The 20,493-nt window shown below is 42.9% G+C and overlaps 1 protein-coding gene across 1 annotated transcript in view; it reads right to left on the reverse strand.

Moving 5' to 3' along the window:
• Ankfn1 (ankyrin repeat and fibronectin type III domain containing 1) overlaps positions 1-19,783 on the reverse strand; it is a 407,382-nt gene extending 387,599 nt beyond the window's left edge. Inside the window, exon 1 of the mRNA XM_031350944.1 lies at positions 19,537-19,783. The gene's annotated coding sequence lies outside the window, so the exon portion shown is untranslated. The remainder of the gene's footprint in view (positions 1-19,536) is intronic.
• Between the last annotated feature and the right edge of the window lie 710 nt (positions 19,784-20,493).

Consider the following 20,493-nt stretch of genomic DNA (forward strand, 5'->3'; position numbering starts at 1 on the left):
GTCTGGCTTCTGAAACTGTGAGAAAATGCATCCCAGTTGTTTTCAGCCCTCAACTTTTTATGGAAGCTTAAAAATTCTAATTCATTTGGGCTTGGGCCAACCATCTGGCAGCGTACTTTTTTGTTTTGTGGGACAACCACTGGTGAGTCCTTTCAAGACATTTACAGGGCAGCAGTAACATTAACATTGGATTGCACTCAGAGGTCCTGGCGGAGGGTAAAATGTAAGATGGCTCCTTCTGCTCAGGTTTATGTGCTCTCTGCACATGACAAAGCTGTAGAGGGGACAGCTGTAAACCTTGGTGAACACCTGGTCCAGTCACCTCTCTCCCTTTGGAGAGTTTAAGTCTGATACGTACATAACAGAAAGGCCTTTTTTTTTTTTTTTTTAAGGAAGCAAAGAATGACCAAGTAGAGAATTGGCAAAAGAGGAGGAACATAAGTTTAAGAAGTATAACCCATAAGGAGCACAGGGAACATTCATGGCATGGATCAATATATTAATGGGCTAAGCTGCTGGCCAAGCATCCTAGGCTAATCAGTGACTTTCAGTCAATAGAGAGGTCTTGTCTAAAAACAAGGCAAGGTATACTGTTCATGTGGAATGACACCTAAAATTGGCCTTCTCTCTCTCTCTCTCTCTCTCTCTCTCTCTCTCTCTCTCTCTCTCTCTCTCACACACACACACACACACACACACACACACACACTCAATATTCTTCTAACTTCCTCTAGGTAAATACTTATAGTTTCTAAGTTCACATATTTAATGCACTTTTGCCACTGCCCTCATTTGTCTTGAGAGGACAAGGCAGAGAATGATGAAGGACACCGACCTCCTCCTCCGGCCTTGGATTGTGTACAGATGGGTATGCTTACACACATATGTACCATACACAAATTTTGTATGCAAGTATGGAAGTAGGCATGCCTCCATCACACACATAAAGAAGAGGGGGAGGAGCAGGAGGAGTGACTATAGATCACTCAACCCAGGGAAGAATAAAGGAAAGAGACCAGAAGAAAATGCAGTCCCCACAAAAGCTTTAGCTGATAGAAGGAAAGCTTCAGCGCTCCCTCAAAATCTTAGGATCATCCCAGGAAGTCAGGGGGAAGATCCACCTCCTCTAACCATTCTCTGGACCCTCAACCTCCGGGCAAGAGTAGGAACTTGGAGGAAGCATCTCTCTGGTGTACTGGAGGACAAGACTTTGATGAACTCAGCAATGGGCCTACCCATAGGTAACAACTCGAGCACGCAGATCAATGTGTGCTGTTGGGAAGAGGAGACAAGCACATTGGTGTAAAGATCTGAGAACAAAGCCCAGCATGGCCCCAAGCTTAGCAGTTTGCCGTGGCATTCCACAGTGATCTCAGACAGGCGGCTTGTCTCTCTACACAGGTGTAGCTCATTCTTCTGAGCAGCTGAATACTACTCTTTCTGGACACAGCATCTTGAATGGTGTGGATGAGTCATACCTTATTTAATGAGCTCCTTTCTGTTCATTTAGGTCATCTCTGGTCTCTAAGAGTTATAAGAACCATGGCAGTGAAAGGGGGTTGGAGAGATGGTGCAGTGGTGAAGAGTTCTCACTGTGCACTCATGAAGACCGAGGCTCAGCTCCCAGCATCATCTAAGAGGCTGAGCATCCAATAGATGCCTATGATTCAAGCTCTGAGGGATCTGGTACCACCCCTTTGGCCTCTGTAGGTGAATTTGCATATACATGTGTGCATACTCTCACATATGCATGTGCAGGTAATTTTTTAAATAGTGTCAAATTTCCTTGTTGTCTACAGTCATATCACCCTGAATGTACCTGATCTCACTTGAAATTTTCCTTATGTATGTTTTTATGCACTCTGTCTGTGCATGTAGAATGTCCATGCATCCCCAAAGTGGGAGTATTTAATAAAGGATATGCATATATAAAATTGTGGCAAGTATCGCTCATATCTCTTTAAAAGGACTTTATAGTTCTAACTTGGACTGCAGCATCAAGTGATGGTGACATCCTTCTTTTATCCCACTCCCAGAGCAATAAAACATCTCTCAAAGTAGGGGGAGGGTGCTGGAAATCTTGTTCAGCCGGTCAAAGCCCTTACTGCTCTTATAGAGGACATAGGTTCAGTTCTCAGAACACCATGGCAGCTAACAATAGACTATAACTTTGGTTCCCAGGGATCTGAGGCCTTCTTTTGGCTTCCATGGCTATTAGGCATGCACACAGTATACATACCTGAATGCACATAAAATACAAATACACATAAAATAATAATTTTTTTAAAAAGAATATTCTTTTTACTTTTGTTAGCCTGATAATGCAAGGAATGTATTTACTTTATTTTGGATTTTAATCAGTCTGCAAAACTTGGTCTTTTGAATATTATTTCTTAGACATGTGGGGCATCTACTCTTGTGATTTGCCAATTTTCCCCTTTCTTCTGGCTTACAGGCTTACATTATTCATACACACACTACACAGGCTTGCATGCAAGCATGCGCGCGCGTTCACACACACATACACACAGACACACACACACACATACACAGACACACACACACACACACGCACACACATACAGACACACACACAGACACACACACAGACACACACACAGAGACACACACACACACACGCACACTTATACACTGAGTAAGTATGTTCTGATGCTCTCTTAGTTACATTTAGCCTTTCCAGGGTGTCTCATCTTACAGAGGTTACGTTTGCATAGGCTGAAAGTACCTGGATCCAGACTTTTGTTCATGTAGGAGGTATAAACAGGGAGTTACCACTTGCCTGCTGTGTTCTGGCACACAGCCCACTGTACCTTCAGCACTGTGCATCCCTTTACTGACCTGGACTCTCTATCTGTCTGTCTAGAGAAGTCATCTTCTTTTTGTGACTTTCTCATTTTTTCTTTTATTCAGGCCCTGTCCTGATTATTAAATATCACAGACAATGTCTGGTCTGCAATTTCATTCTTACAATACCTGTCACATTGGTCTCCCCCCTCCCCTGTCTTCTTGTCCCTTTCTATTTTGGCATCTCTTGTCACAGTGACTGGCTTGGGAGGCTGAATAGGGCAGGGTCAGTCTCTGGCAGCTCATGCCATCAGCTGGCATGTGGCTATTTCTCTGCCACTGCTGGTGCTGTCCTCTGGCACTGGCTTGAGTGATGCTAATTTTGGCTTTGGTTATTGGCTCTGTACCTTGTTGGGGTCTGCACAGTGGGAAGCCGGACAGAACAGGTCCATCTTTTTAAACTGGGGTGGCAAATTTTGAGTGAGTTTTGCTGATGGAGGGGCTTCCAAGGCCACTTAGCTCTTAAGTGACATCCCTGTCTACCTCTCTCTGGCATCAAGGAACCCCCTCAGGGAGATCACTCCTCCTGTGTCCCTTATCAAATCTCCTCTTTCCCTCCCTTCCCACCCTTCCTCCTCCCCCATCCTCTTCTTCCTCCATCTCCCTCACTGTGTTCCTCTTGTTTCTGTCTTCCTCTTCTTCTCTCTCTTATTCCTCTCTACGTTCCTTCCTCCCTCTCATCCTCCTCATATAACCCAGGCAGACCTTAGGCCATATAGCTATGGATGACCTTGAACTTATGATCCTCCTGCTTCTATCTCCCATATGTCGTATTATAATCTATGTCACCATGTAAATTTATCCAGTGCTGGGTGTCAGACCCAGGGCTTCAAACATGTTAAGAAGGCACTGAACCAACTAATTTACATTCCCATTCCACGCGATTCTTATAACAACAACAACAACAACAAGTTGTCTGGCTCTTGTTTCACAGATAGAATCCATGCCCTCTTGGCAGCAGTTAAAAGAATGATCTGACCTTCCTCCATGACTCTCTTTACTTCTAGGCCCATAAGGAACTCTGAGAGAACATCCATTTCCTTGGTCATGCTAAAACTCTCTCTCCTCCAACTGGTATGATCATAGCTTTTTTTTTTTTTTTTTTTTTTTTTTTTTAGTTTTTCAAGACAGGTTTCTCTGTATATCCCTGGCTGTCCTGGAACTCACTCTGTAGACCAGACTGGCCTCGAACTCAGAAATCCGCCTGCCTCTGCCTCCCAAGTGCTGGGATTAAAGGCGTGCGCCACCACTGCCCAGCAATGATCGTACCTTTGATAGGCATAAGATTTCCAAAACATTTGTTATGTGTCCTCTTTGGAGGACATGGATGGGGAGAAAGGAACATTGTGTTAGCTGTGCCTTCTCTAAGAAAATGACACCCCCCCCCAATTTTCATACATGTAGTTCTGTGTTGCGATCTGTATGCATGAATCATGATCCTCCAGGCTCATGCATTTGAACACCTGGTCCCCAGCATGTGGTGCTGCTTTATGAGAAGTTGTGGCACTTGTATGAGACAGGGCCTGGCTGGTCAAACTAGGTCTCTAGGTGCAAGGTTTTGAAGGGTATACTAGCTTCTGGCTCCTTCCTGCTCTCTGCTTGCTGACTGCTGCAATATTAACAAGCCCCATGCTCCTATCATTATGGATAGAGTCTCCCCTGCGAAGACAGACTGAAACCCCTGCAAACAATAGTTCAGATCAATCCATTCTTGATCTCATTGCTTTTACCTGCTGTCTTGTCACAGCAGTAGGAACAGTAATTAGCTCAGTCCTCAAGGAGTGTGACATCCCATGTAGCTTCTGGAGAAGACTTGGTAACTTACTGGCCAGGAGAATCAGAGACAGTATTAAAGGTAGCTAGCTATATGTCCCCAAAGTGAAGCCTGATGCCCAGAAATAACGGCAAAAGAAAGGGGCCCCTGAGTTGGACATGTTAACTCTGCCTTGACCTCTAATTGATCCCTCAGCCACATATGTGTACAGACGATGGAAAACAGTCTTGCTCATGGGGAAAAAAAAGAGGAAGAAGAACTGAACTGAGACTACTTTTTAGGCCCCATATATCACAGGTTGAAAAATATGCAATTTGACTCTAAGCAGTTGTATTGCGTGTTGAAAAGCAGCACTCTTTAGAAGAATATAACATAACCTAAAATCACCACAAATCAACACGATGGCTAGGACTCAGGCTCAAATTTCTCTGTAAAATAGCAATAATGACTGTTTCCTGGAGGTGGTTGTAAAACCTAAACAGGATGATTTATTCAGTTGGGTGTTTGCAAAGTACCTGGCTTGTATTTAATGGGCGAGTCATAGCCTATATCTCCTTGGTTCAGAAAACCCAAGAAGCTGTCAAGTGTAGTAAATACTACACTAGAAGACAAAGTGTAGCTGTTATTACCAGAATATTTTAGGTTCCAGAACACCCAAAAATCTGGCTCCTCTGTTAAAAAGTAGATCAGCACTTAAGTTATTTGTCAAGGATGCCAACGAACTAAGGGTTTTTTTAAAATGTTGCACAAAATAAGCCAAAATATAGAGACAACAAGATTTAGGAGCCCTGGCTTAAAAAAAAAAAAAAATCACATACAGGTAAGTACATGTGTGCAGGGCTACAGCGAAGACAAAATGAGAACTCCTTAAGAGGAGGCTGGAAAAGGCCCAGGACTTCAAGTCTGGGAAGATGGGTTTGGGTTAGACTTGCAGATTGCAGCTACATTCCCCTGGCACTGGCCAAGTCCACGGTGCCCGTTTATGAAAGGTTCAACGTGACCGTTCCTTTCCTTTCCATCCCAGGCTCTTGGTTGTCCCATTCCCTTTTCCTTTCAGGAAGAAGTCACGGCAGAGATGATTCAAAGGTTGCTCCACTCTCAGTGGCCACAATTATCAACCCTAGGGTTCATAATAGAATGGGCCTGCCCACCTGTTCTATGCAGGGAGCTAGCCCTTTCTCAGTTCAGGACCAAGGCCAACAGACAAAATGTAAAGCTTACTTTTGGCAGCCAGCAAAAACATTGGAACCAGAAGCTAGTATAACGTTCAAAGCCTTATATCTAGAGACCTAGTTTGACCAGCCAGGTCCTGCTTCTTGAGTAGCCCTGCTTGGTTATTCCTCTATATCTATGTTAGATCAGAATTTTACTTTCATATTAAAAAAAAAACAGAGATGCCCTATGAATACAAAATAGTAACAAAGATCATGTTGTTTGGTTTGACTTATAATATTCCAACTTTAGAACTGCCTCGGGAATCCAGGCTCTACCATGGTGTTGATGAAATTCTTATTTGCAAAACAGAAAGTTGGTGATATACAGAAGAGAAGAGTTACCTGGTGATATTTGGCCAGGGTGATTTTACTCTTTTCTTGTCTTGCTTTCTCCCACCAAATTACTCATTTTTTTATAATTAATGTACTGATAATAAATATGTTTCATTTCACTGTACCAAATACTGTCCCAATAACATTGCACATTCAACTTCATTTAGTCTAACAAGATTGCAAACTGCAGGCCTCTGTTGCCACCCCATTCTGCAGATGGAGAAGCTCCTGTCTAAAGAAATCAAGAGCTAATGAGGAACAGAGTCAGGACCCAAATGCTCCCAATGTGGACTCAGAGTTGGTGGTCTTAATCGTTGTCCTCTGTTGTCCCCAAGTGGCATCTCCATCATAGGTATTTAGTAAATGAGAACAATTATAATAATGGCAATTATATCTTTGCCACACACTGAAGGCAATTAAATAATACACTGTCAGTTTATCCACTAAACTAGCAGATTATGCAAATGGGCCACATGCTTGCATAACAGCAGTGTGCTGACAAAAACGGGAAAAATATAAATGAAATCGTTTCTCTCTCTGTGTCTCTCTCTCTCTCTCTTTCTCTCTCTCTCTCTCTGCATTTCTGCTGCCTCTCTCTTCATTGCAGCAGCAGCACCTGGTGCTGGATGGGTGCTGAGAAAAATTCCTAATGTGCAGCCCACACTGGTCCTAGCCTGTTAAGTGTTATCTTCAATGTTACAGATGATACATTAGATCAATGTTAGATGATAGATTACATCAACGTTACAGATCATTGTTACAGATGACAATTCTGTGCTAAAGAGCAAGTGCTGTTGGGATGGGACATCGAGGTACAGGATTTCCAGACCAATTGACCTTCTTACAATCTGACAAATTCTATAGTAAGTGTAGGTAGTAAGCAATGTGGGGCAAGTCAACTCTGGACTGCCCTTGGATGGCATAAGTGATTTATTCTGACTTTGAGGACCCACATTTGCTGTGAGATTCATCAAAACTGTTTAGCGTATCAGTCTTGTTCTCAAGTTTGTTCAATTTAAAAATGTGGCAGGGGGGATGAAGAGATACCACTTGGCCCAGCCTACATTTGATGCTTGCTACGGTCAGCCTTTAGAATATCGGTTAATCTCTGTGGGAGAAAGCTTGGGGAAATAGGACCAAAATAACCACTAATGCACAATGTGCCAGGCTGCAGTGTTCCAGCCCCTCTTTCCTTTCATGTTGAATTCACTGCCTTAACTAAGTGGCCCTTCTCAGAGCCAGCCTTGTGACTAATGGGCCTTTGATCAGGCTTTGCTTCCTGACAGCTGTATGTATAAATGAATGTTTATCCCAATTAAGTAATGAACATCGAGTCTTTGTACCCCTCTGACTGCAAAGCGTTCCCTCATCTCTAAGAACCCCTGTTGTTCTTATGTCAGGGATAATATCTTCTCATTTGGAATAAGGCTGATCAGGAGGATGTGCCATTTAAAACATTTTGGGGAAAAAGAGTAAGACTTAAAAGAAGTGATGGAATCAGATTTTTCTGGAATCTGTTCCCATGCTCTGCTAGCATAGGATGAGAGACTACTTGGTTGTGCTGTTGTGTTATGTTTGCTTGTTTTGTCCTTGGAATGCATGCGACTGATAGCAGGCAAGATGCTTCCCCTATATGATTTCACTTTTTATACACACTGATCTTATGAGTCAAGTATCATTATCCCCATTATACAGAGGAGAGAAATGAAGCAGGAGGTTAAATAACTTGCTTGTGGTTACATGGCTTGCCCCTGGTGAAGTCATAATTCAAACAGCTCAACTGTAGATTCCTAGCACCTTGAACAATCATTACTTCTTTCACATATACCATGAGTTTATCAAGGCTCTGTTTATGGTTCTGCCTCTCTCTAGATTTATGGACCTGAATTAGTTCCATGCTCTTCCCCTTTTTGGTGGAAAACATGACACCTGGAGCCTGCCACCCTCTAAGCTTGCCCTTTGCCTCTGAGCCTCCAGCCTTTACAATTCCTTTGGAATCTGGAGAGGTTCCTCTACAGAGTTGAGATCTACTAGCGCTTCATCTGCCTACCTGATAAGGCTGTTGGAACATGGATTAGCATATGACAATGCTCTGTAAAAAAAAAAAAGGTGGTGGACTCTTGGCATGTTTGTACACAGCCTGTGTGGCTGCCTGCTCTCTTCTAAGGCTGCTAGTTCCCTTTCTTGATTTTGCAAGAAACACTTGAGTTTGCTTTGCCAATAACAGCTTTGTTTTCATTATTAAGGATGGTTTTTGTCTTGAAGTTGGAACAGAAATGGCAATTGAATGTGTTTTCGTGGGAATTTCAAAGATTCCATTTTTCCTGGTGAAAGAAGAAACAGGATCTGATGGAACAGCAATTAAAGCTATGGTTTAAGAACAAATGCGACTAAAGCACGGATGATATCATGCCATAGTTGGAATTTCTCGTGTTTTCTCAGGCTAGCGGAGTGGCGCAGCCCTATGGAATCTGAACCAGCTGTCAGTGCCTGTCCCAAAAGCTGCCACTCCTATGCATCTCTCCAGTGAATTCCTCTTTCCAACCCAAAGCCATTGTCCTCAGTTCCCTGTAGAGTCCAGAGAACCATGAGGGGAGCTAGTACGACATTAACTGTATGGGGTTTGTGGGGTATCAGAGGGGACTTATACCCTGTGGCAATTTCCTGAAATGGAGACTCATCAATCCTGCGCCAGAATCGCCTGTGTCCCAGCAGATCATCCCTGTGGCCCTCCCACTGCATGGTGAATTGATAGCCATCAAGAGACAAGAGAATAGAGTTGCCTGTGCAATCAGTTTCTCCTCTTACCTGATACTAAAATTTTTGTATGCTAAATCCAGAGGACAGGTTGCTCAGAGGTACGAAGGTTGCTAATCACCACTAACAACCCACTGTGGAAGTCTAATATCCAGTCTCATTGGGGGAATATCTGCACTGAGATCAACATTGGCCTGGTTCAAAACCAGGATGAAAAGTTTGGCAGTTCTTCCAAAAGTTAAACCTAGAACTCTCATATGGCCCAGCAATTCCAATTGAGCAATTTGACCCCTTGGTGTACACGCAATAGAAATAGAAGCAAGTTCTTAAACAAATCTCTACATGAATATCCTCAAATGCACAATAACCAACCAACCAAACAAGTAAACAAACAAAACCACATATGTGTATCATCAGACAACTGGCTTTATAAACTGACATATACCTACACAGTGATTCATCCATAAAAGGAATACTATGGAATGGATTCATGCTACAGAGTGGGCGGCAAACACTATGTTAAGAAAGAAGCCAGACACAAAAGATCATATATGTGAATCTGTCTACAAGGAAGATCTAGAACAGGTAAGTTCGATATGAACAGGAAGCAAGTTGTTAGTGACTGGGGGCCAGAGAAATGGGAAATGAATGCTTAATCGGTAAGGGGATCATTTTGGCCTTGTTTCTGTTGCTGTCACCCACAGTAGGCAGGGTCTCCCTAAGTCATGAACATAATCCAGACATTTTTCCACCGACATGCCCACAGGGATCTAGACAACTCTCCCCTGAGACTCTCTTCCCAAGTGACTCTACACTGTGTCAAGTTGAAAATTAAAACTAGTCACCCTGGAGTCTTATTTTAGAGCATGGATGTTCGATAGCTAAATATAAATGGTGAATGTACCTTGCCATGTATGTGCTAAGTACCATAGGACCATTAACATGAAAATGCTTGTTGTATTTATATCTGATACACCTCCCAAAGTCTCATGTGCAGCAGTGTTCAGAAGTAAATGGAGATGAAAGGTCAAACCTCACTTATGAATCTATCCATCCATAGATCCGCAGCTGAGTGGACTTTGGGGAAGTGAAGTAAACTCAGGAGGCAGAACTTACTTGAGGAAAATATCATTGAGGAGAATGCCCTTAAAATCTTATGGTCTCTGGTTCTCTGTCTTTGACACCTCCCTCTTCCCCACCGTGTGTGTGTGTGTGTGTGTGTGTGTGTGTGTGTGTGTGTGTGTGTGAAGGAGAGATCGGTCTTCTCACCACCACAATATTCTCCTTTTCATCATCAGGACACACTAGGTAAGAGATATTTTCTGGGATTTGTCCACTGCTTGTGTCCCTCACCTTCCCTCTGGTCTTGTCATCCATTTTCAGATATGCTATATTTTCATGATAAAACTGATGTATATATGGCCAGTATATGTCAGACCCTGTGCCCATTGATTAATATCCATGGTCTCCAGTCCTTGCATTACTAAGTTGGTCAGAGATGTGACTCCTGACGTAAGGATGAGTAAAGTTAAGCCCAGGACATTGCAAGTATTGTATATGTAAAGTAAGAGAAGACATGGATGAAATAGTTCCATGCTTTTTAAATGCATGGTATAGCCCCAAGCCAAGGGAAGGTCTAGAGCCAGCCTTGCTTGAAGAAGCAAACACAGATTTTCTCATAGAATCTCCTCCTCTACAGGCTTAAGTAGTCCTTCCGGCACCTCCTTTGGGGGTTATGACTTCTGGACCAGGGGAGGAATAAATTTGTGTTTCCTTTATCCTCACACGATTTCATACGTATATTCTAGTCTTTATAATAATCACCCCATTATCCTCTGTTAGTCCCTCAACTCCTTCTCCACTGTCTCCAAGCCCCTTATGATTTCCAACAAATCTCCCTTAAACTTTCAAGTTCTTTTATTGTGATCCATTTCATTTAATTAATGTTGCTTACACGAGCATGAGTGGGAAGTTGCACCAACCTTCCAGGCAAGCTGTTCCTACTGGCACAATAGCGGCATGACCATTAAGTGTTATGGGGGTAGACAATTCTTCTTTATTATATTTGAAGCCCTCTAGCTGGAATAGATTATACCTGATACTGTCACAATCAATTCCAATATCCACAGCTAGGGAGGTCACAGTCCCTAGAGAGAAACCCATCACTCATGCGTTTGTTAAATAGACGTTTTGTCAGTGTTCCCTGTAAGTCTTTATTTATACTTATTGATTTAGTGCTATTTTTAGACTTAGTCCAAGAAGGTTTTTTTTTTTTTCCAACCAGGCAGCAGTGAATACAAAGTAAGTGTTAAGTGAGTCGGAGTGATAAGAATAACTGACTTCTTGAATGCTGAGCTAGCTGCACACAGGTAGAATATCTTTATCACATCCTCTAAGGCTCAGAGAAGAAGAGGCAGAAAGAAGGTAGGAGCTGAAAGGTCGTGAGCAGTGTCGCAGAACACTCCCTTTTGGATATGACATGACCCTTGCACTCCTGAACTCATGTCAGCTATGGTAACCTACAAGACTGGACCCTTCATTCAACATTCCAGCCTGGACTGATGACTGGGCTCATGAGGCCACCACCTCTCCCCCAAAGAGCTGCAGGCAGATAATGGTCACATTCATCAGCCGTGTAGCTATTGGTAAATTGCCCTTGCTCAGTTAAATGTAGGGTGTCAAGCCGTCTGGTTTGTGGTAATTAGTTATGCTAATCCTAGGAAGTTACCATCACCTCTAAACTCTAAGTAAAAAAAATTAACCCATTAGAGTGAGGAAATCCAAGTCATATCACCGTAGTTCAGAGATGCCCCCTCACTCACTGTTCTGTGGCTTTTCCTGCAGACATATGGACAGATATCCATTCACCCCAGATAGTACACTTAGTACACTGCTTATGGATAAAGGAAACAATTTCACCCAAATCTAGCTTGGTAAGCCTCTGAGTTTATTGGAGTTACTTACAAGAGCATTGCTTATAGCCATATAGGGCAACCCAACAGCACCAAAATGCTCACCCTACCACAGCACGGGTGATGACTTACAAAAGTGATAGCCTTAGAGTTTCCTGTATAACGAGCAGGTAATTCCACTAAAGAATATCCCCCACACGCACACCAAGCAGCTATTATATATGCTTATATAACACTGGGAAGAGCCTTCATGAACCTTTGAACTTTCTGAGCCTAGTAACTTTCTCTAATTTCCTAAGTCTAATTAGACTTCCGCTATCTTCACTTCCTAAGAAATAGACACATAACACTCACTGGTTTGGGGAGGTGGCCAGTCCTGTTAGCGCATGAAGACTTTGTCCACAGGACAGCCATAGCAGTATCAAAGTCTACTTTAAACTGCCCCTCCTTCAAACTTTTTATCCTTGACTTTCTATTATGTTCATGGCATTCCTTAGTCCCCAACTTTTAGTCCCCTATCATTTCAGATTCAAAGCATTAAGCCTCCTAGTCTGTCTCTCTGAACTACATTTTTTGATATAAAATTGCAATTAAAGAGGTCACAAGAAAAGGCACATGACATTCTATGCATATAAAAATTGCTGCTGCCTGGCTTGTACTCAAACAACCCTCAGAACTCACTCATTTTCATGATTGATCTAATTTATTGCTGATTCCTGTCACTAACATTCAAGATTCTCAATTGTGACTTAATGTCCCACTGAGTATAGCATCACAAGAAACTGAGAATCATTAGTTGAATCTTTTTTGTTTGTTTGTTTGTTTTATTTTCTTCTCTGAGTGGAAGATGAGGGAGATCAATTCTCTATGATCAACTCTTGGAGACATTGCTATTCTAGAATTATGATAGGCTACCGAGGTTCCAAATGAGATTTTGAAAGAAGCAAGTGATTAAAGAAGATACGGCTTCCCTCCATATTTATCAAATACCTACTTCTGTACCAGGTATTTTGATAAATGTTAAAAATAGACATGAATGAGAAGAAGGGTATATGATCTTCAGAAAGCCTACTGTCTTGACTATATTATTAAGTAATAGGAATCCATATGATAAGGCAGTAAAAGTTATCTTATAGTATAATAGTTCTGTTGTAGAAATGGGATATTTCTAAAGATAGGCTCCAGTCTGGTACTAGATGGTCTCCATCCTTCCAACTTTTCTACCTTCTCTGTCTCCCAGGTAGGACCTCTAAGAATGACCTCTATATATACTCACACCTTCTGGTCTCCAAATTGCTTCAGTTAATGGGAGGGAAAGGCTAAGCTGTGAGATGGTAGAGGAGAATCACTTCTCTTTCATACTTCCTAGAATGGGCCACCATGTCTCTTATGGGGCTGGCTGGCCATGTCCAGTGGATACTGGGTTCCAGGGATGCTTAGAAGAGAATCTTTGCACAGTGTCTTAAAAGATGAGTAAGTTTGCAGCAGGGATGTAAAGGCGGGATGGAATCTCCAAAGTTTATATAAGATCAAGGTCAAGGCTGGAAGTCAAGAGAGCACATTGCTCATTTGGAGACCAATAAGGCACCCTATTCACCGTAAGGGGAAAGTTTACAGGGGAAGATGGAGGAACAAAAAATCAGGAAGCCGAAAGGTTGTAGATGTTACAGGAAGGCTGAGGTTTTAGCCTGTCTGTAAGTGTTGAGAAATTTCAAAGATACTGACTTAAAATACCTAGATTCCCAAAGATCTTCCAGAAAAAATTGATTTCAGAAATGGAAAGCTAATGTAGATCCCTAATCTGAATTTTTTCTTTATTGCTTTTACATTCTTCCTTGCTTGGAGGGTTAACGACATTCACTCACAACCCACAAGCTGAGTACAGCTGTTGACTTTTTTTTTTAATTGAAAATTAAATAGCTTCAAAAGCCTTTCCTTCTTGGTTTCACTTTATTGGGCCCACTCCTGATATATTATGAAGAAAGGGAATATTCCTCTTGAGAAATGTCACACTTTCATTTAATCACAGAAACTATGTTGCTAAGCATGACAGTCTTTCGTGGGTCTTAATAAACGGGGGAGCTTGATCAGAGTTAAGGTTTTCGGCTCAGGTTTTAGGGAAGGGAAACAAGAGAATCGAGGTAGCATGAGGGCTGTCAAGTCTTGTGTCTGATGATAGAAGAATGACGAGAGGGAATTGAAAAAGAGTAAAGTTTAGAACAGTGGTTCTCAACCTTCCTAATGCTGAGACCCTTTAATACAGCTCCTTACATTGTGGTGACTCCAATCATACCGTTATTTCACTACTACCCTAACGTTGCAATTTTGCTACTGTTAAGAATCTTAATGTAAATATCTGATATCTAGGATATGTGATATCTGACCCCCAAAGGGGTCGCAACTCACAGGTTGAGAATCACTAGTTTAGAACAACACTGCTTAGTAGAGATATAATGTCGACCTTAAGTGGGAGACACTTATGGAAGTTTAAATATTGTAGAAGCCACATTCAAGAAAGGTAAAAAAAAAAAAAAAAAAAAAAAAAAAAAAAAAAAAAAATAGGAGGTGGAAATAGACCATGTATTCATGGGTGCAGAAATGAATAAACACATATTATACATTCATACAGTGGTACTATATTCTGTCTCAGAAACTAGGAACATTCAGATATATACAGCATCCCGGATGACCTATGACCCATGACAGACTTGTGCTAAGCAAAAACAGCAAAGCAACAGAAACACCAATTCAGTGCAATCCCACTCAATTGAGTTACCCAGAATAGTTAAACGTTTAGAAGCAAAAAGTCAGTTGCCCAAGGCGGAGGGGTAGGGAGGGAGGGGTAAGGAGGAGTTCAATGTGTACAGAGCTGTGACTTTCCAAGACGAAGAGTTCAGAAGATTGTTCTCAATGCAATGCACGTGTGCTCACTACCACCCAACAATACCGCTAAGACACTTGAGGTGATGCCATCTCATGCTCTGTGTATTTTATTATGGCTTTCTGGAACATAAAATGAAGCAGTAACACCAATGTTAATAGTGTACTTTACTTATGCAACCAGAAATCTACTGAGATATTTGATTTTCTTTTCTTTTTTTTTTTTCTCACATTAAGCTGTTAAAGTCTACTGTGTAATTTCACACTTAATGGAACACCCCAATTTGATCTGGCTGTGTTCCAAGTGCTCAATAATAACATATGGTTGGCAGCTATCCTATAGGGAAGGGCAGGCCCAGCACAGCGGACAAGGACACAGGGACTGGTGCTTCCCTTAGGCATTTCTTTTTCCTTGTCAGTTTACGCATGACAGGGCCAATGGTGACATTTCTTTTCCCCCAAGCCCTTCCTTGAGGAACTTGCTTTTGAGACAAAAGCAAGAATAGTCTCAGGTTGATGTACATGATACCCCAGAACTCTTCAGGGGTCAGAGGGAGCCCTTGAGCTGAGCTGCTTGGTCCTTTGCTTACTATTCTCCTGGCCTTGCTTGCAACCCCAGTCTCCTGATGCATCAGCAAAGTGCTGCCAGAGGCTATCCACATCACAATGAGCTCTGTGATCTGGGGCCTGATGACTGACATCACAGAGCTTTCCTTACTTTGATACTAAAAGATGAGGAGAGTGACTCTCTGTCTCCTAAGGCCATGGCAAGGATTAAATCAGAACCGCATGAAGCTTGGCTTATCATAATCATAAGTAGTGTAGGTCACTGGCAACGGCTATCATCAACAGCATCCTTATCACCGTTGCTGTTATGGTTTGGAGATACAGCAGAGACTCAGTGTTCTTTTAGATTTCCATCCTTCTTTCAGCCTATGTGTCAGTGGCAAAGGGATTCAGAACACAGACTCAGTAGCAAGCTCAAATTGTGGTCCTTTGACTTCCAAGTGTCCTTCATCTAAGACTCCTCTTCTACGTTTCTCCCTTCTTCCCTTGCCCTCAAAGCATAAGGCCCCATATACACTCCAGAATGACCCACTCATCCCTTAATCTTTAAAGCTATGGGAGGGGACTGGCAGGAAGGCCAACCATACAGGGTCACTATGAGGAGAAACCAAATAATGTAGATCAACCACCTAGGCATGGCTCAGTGCACAGCAGACCCTGGAGCAGGTAGGCTCTGTCATCACTTTGGGAAAGGTTCCTGGTGCAGCAGCAGATAAAGCAGGAACTATTTCTGTCCTACTGGATATAATATTGTAGAAAAATTAGACTTAATAAACACAGCAAGATAGTAGTGATTGAGGGTTACTACCGCATGGAAAGTTTTCAGTAAGCTCTTGTTTAAATACTTAGGCTATAGCTTGAGAGTGTCTCCTCCTCTCCTTAGAGGACACATGTTTGCTCTATCAGACACATCCCAGGCATGCTATTTCTCCAAAGCCTATTAGTCTGTGGAAGTAACAGCTACCCTCACACTCAGATCTGCCTATGACCTCCAGTGCCTCCTAGTTTGGTGAAGCAACACTAAATCCTTGCTGACTGAGAAAAGTCAATAAGCCCTGAAAAAAAAAATAAAAGAAAGAAAGGATCTCATTGATCTGCTTGACTCTAGAAGGAAAATCTTCCTCCCGGGACTCTGCTATTTCTCCCTACATAGGTCAGGGTGACTAAATGCATGCTGAGCGGCAAGCGAGGTCCCCACTGGCAAGCCTTGGCCTTTGTGCAAATAATCATTGAGTGAACAAAGAGATTAGCACTGAAACAATTTATGGCGAGCTACCCAGGCCAGGAAAACACAGAATAATCCCTTAACTTGTCAGACACAAGCAAAGAAAAATGAAAAAAAAATGTAGTTGATAGCATTGTCTTTACTGAAGTAGGAACTGTAGTATCCCACAGTTCTTACTTGGTAGAACAGAGTGACCATGGTTCCCCTGACCCCATCATCAAAGCCTACAACTTTGGATGAAGTCTACACAGAAGTAGAAACTACAGAATGTGTTCTTGTCTCTTTCTATTTTTTTTTTTAACCTCCAATAAGCTTGACCAGCCCTCACCTTCCCAAGTACTCTAGTCCCATTTTGTCAGGGCATCAGCCTCAAATTCAAGAAGTGAGTTACCTTTATGTTGCCTTTGTTGAGGTTGGAAGAAAGGCAGAGTCTAAAGACTATGCCAGGCTGGCTACCCCCCTGAGATGTCAGGTTCTTTACCTTCTATCAAGCTTGGAAGTAAAAACTATTGAGCATTCGTTCTCACAGGAGGAAAACCTGAGAAGCTACGGGCTTGTCCTATGCAGTGTGGCCCTGTCTGTTCCAGAAGTTAAGCATGATCTTTAAAAACACAGCCAGTATCTTTTCATGGATCCTCACTCAGGGGGAAAAAGATGGAATCTGTATGCATAAGGCTCCAGACAAATTGATGGTTTTTTTAGAAGATGGTTTTGGACAGTGGAAAAGGGACTCAGAGAACATGTCCATAAGCATGAAAAGCCCATTCTGATATGAAGACTTCATTTTCCCAGGTTTTTTTTTGGGGGGGGGGGGGAAGTAAAATGTGTCTGTCACAGTACTATTCATAACAGCACATAACAGTTACAGACAAGCTGGAAACAATGTAAATGTCCAACAGTTGCTAAACAGCCTATATAGTGTATCTACTTAAGGGATTAATTCAGTGACTCCAGCTGTAATTAACCATCCCTGTGAGAGTGGCACTAGAAGACAAGAATGGAGCACAGAATAGTGCTGCTGTAGAGGCAAGAGTGAGCCCGATGAGGCCGCGGCTACCCTTGTGTCAGAGATGCACTGGAGGAAAAGACAGAAAAATCACAAGGGCTAAGAGGTTGAGGTTTAGAAAAAGTCTCATGGAAATATTTTGTAATGTTTCTACAGTGCACCATTACCTACCACTAATGAAAAAAAAAAAAAAAAAAAAAAAAAAAAAAGCACCAACAAAGCACAGACACCAGGCTGTTGATCTTGCCCCATTCCTTTATCTTTTTCTAGGTTGCTGACATTAGAGCCCAGGTCGTCTGGGCAGGCATGACACCACGATGCTATGGATCACGGCTCCTGATATTCTGACAGCCACAAATATTGAGTCCTTTCCACTCAGATGGCTGCTTGAGCTCTCCTGCTCTTCGGTGCCAGTTCTGAACAGCCTCACCTGCAGCTACACCTGGTGTGTCATGCTTTGAGAATGTCCTATGGTGCTGCCTTGTGGGGGAAAGCTTCCCCTACAGAAAACAGATGGCTCTTTCCTCCCATTCCCTGCCCTGGCTCTTATTTCATTGCACACCCCATAGCAACTTGGGAGCAGGGGCCCTGACCCTCCTGGGTGCTGGCACACAGTTGTGAACCCAAGCTGCTGGCTGGAATCTCTCTTCCCAGCCAAGCCTCAGTGTGAAGTGCTTGGGATTCTTCTCCCTTATTATGCACAGCTGCTGGAAGCCAATTCCTAGGACATGCAAAGAGCCCCTCCCTTTCTCCCACTCTTTCCTCCTTTTCTTCTCCTGGGGATGATGGGCTAGTTTGCTTTTTCTGCAGATTCCTTAGCTCCTCAACACCATACACTGACCCGCCACAAAAAAAAAAAAAAAAAAAAAAAAAAAAAAAAAAAGAATGACAGGGAGAAGTAGGGGTGGTGTGTGTGTGTGCGTGTGTGTGTGTGTGTGTGTGTGTGCGCGCGCGCGCGTGCATGCATGTGTGCCTATGTGTATTGTGGATGCATGTGCATGATGTGGTCTGGGGTGTGTGTGTCTGTGTGGACATGGATATGCATGTATGATAGGTGCACATGCATGTGTGTGGGGAACGTGTGAGCATGCATGTTGTGAGTGTGTGTCCACGTGTGCACCATGTCTTTAGACACTTAACCACAAGCAAGTTTATGACTGGAACCTATCGTACAGAGCACCTGTAGTCACCATTACCCACAGGTGCACACAAGCTCATCCTGCTGAGAGAACCTGCTGCGCAAGCGCTTGAAAGCAAAACCTCCTCCTCCTCTGTATCCTTCCTACTTCAACATACATTCAGTGTTAACAGGTAGAAAACTCCAGGGCTTGGTTTTAAAACAAAGCAATCGCAAACTTTATAAAGTTTAAAACCACACTGATGCCGAGACCCGCACGTTTGCCCCGGCTAACAGACCAACGCTTTCCCAGCCTGGATTGTGCTCAGTGAACTCCTTTAAAGATGCCAAGTGCCAGGTTAAACTGCATTGGTGCTGCTTACTCCGAAGGACTTAAGCCAAAGACTGGAGATAGAAAGTAGCCCTTACCCTTTCCCAGTGGGAAGCATGTAATTCCCTCTCCCAGAGAAGCAACTGTGTGGCCAAGACATAGCGATCCACATCTGTACCACCAGAAACTTGGGAAAGAGCCCCCCTTGGGGGAATCTTTCTGCTCTGAGAGCTCTTCAGGGCTGAGGTGCTTTCCTGCCTTGCAGCCCACCACAGAAAAATAAGAAAACAAAGAGAAACCCTTCGCCACTTGCTGCTGTTTATATGTTTTATAATCCACAGATGCAGAAAATGTAAGTGCGTGTGGGCACAGTCCGTTGCCTCCTCTGGAAGAGGGGCTTAGATCCCAAATGCACTTGGTGATTGTGTAAAGAATCACTTCCACTCCAAGCCACAGGAAAAGCGGCGGCGACCCAAACATACACACACACACCCCTCCCAGCTAAGCCCCCTCCCAGCATCCTATTCCTAGCTGCAGAAAATAAGCGCTACTCACATGCGGCAGTCTCAGCCTTCCTTTACCTCTCCCGGGTCTGTGCACCAGCGGCTGCTGCTTCTCCTGTTGTAAACGAAATGAACCTTCACCAGCAGAGATGCTTTTCCTCTGGGCTGCTTTGTCTGAGATTCCCCAGATGAACACCGGCTCGTTTATGTCATTATCTGAGTTCGATTGCTCCCCTAACACAGGCAGGGCTTTGGGGCTGTCTTCCAGTGGCTGGGATTCTGGTAAGAGAAACAACAGACCTGAACCTGACAACCGATCGCATCAAAGCACTCCAGGGGATGGCAACCCAACACTATGAAGTAGCACATCAGCTTACAATGATACTCTACAAAGCGGGAGATCATCTGTCTCCTGTTGGCCCTAGCAGCCTAACCAAGTGAGAATGACATTATTTATGAACTTATAGCATCCAGAATGGCTCCAAGTAAAGTCACATAAGCACCCCAGAATGTTAGCATGGCAGGCTTCATTTGTTTTTCATGGTTAAAATCAGTAAAGAGGTAACAGAATTTGGTGGTTAGAAGTAAAAGTTAATGCTAGACCAGGATTTATAAGTCTTTATGGACTTGGGACATCAGATGTGTCCATCAATTATTAGCTGTGTGGATTTGGACAGGGTCTTTGTCATCTCTGAAACTTTGTTTCACCTGCACATCAGTGATGCCACTACTTAGCCCCTAGGATAGCTGCAAGAAGAGGGGGCATGAAAAGCTTCCTTAATGTGTATTATCTATTGGGCGTCTGCTAAAATATGTAAACTGCACTCACACTGCTACATTGTTTGATCATGCTGAGGAATCTTCCTCTTTTAATGAAATCCTAATAAAAACTTATTATCAAACTTTGAGATCATTCCAACGTTGTTATTAATTGCTTCCTCAGAGAAAACAAATGTGGATGCTCTTTAAATGTAGGGCAACCCTCATTTCCACGTCTCAAGTAGGTAAG

Source organism: Mastomys coucha, unplaced genomic scaffold, assembly GCF_008632895.1.
Source record: "Mastomys coucha isolate ucsf_1 unplaced genomic scaffold, UCSF_Mcou_1 pScaffold5, whole genome shotgun sequence".
In the NCBI taxonomy this organism is placed as follows: domain Eukaryota; kingdom Metazoa; phylum Chordata; class Mammalia; order Rodentia; family Muridae; genus Mastomys; species Mastomys coucha.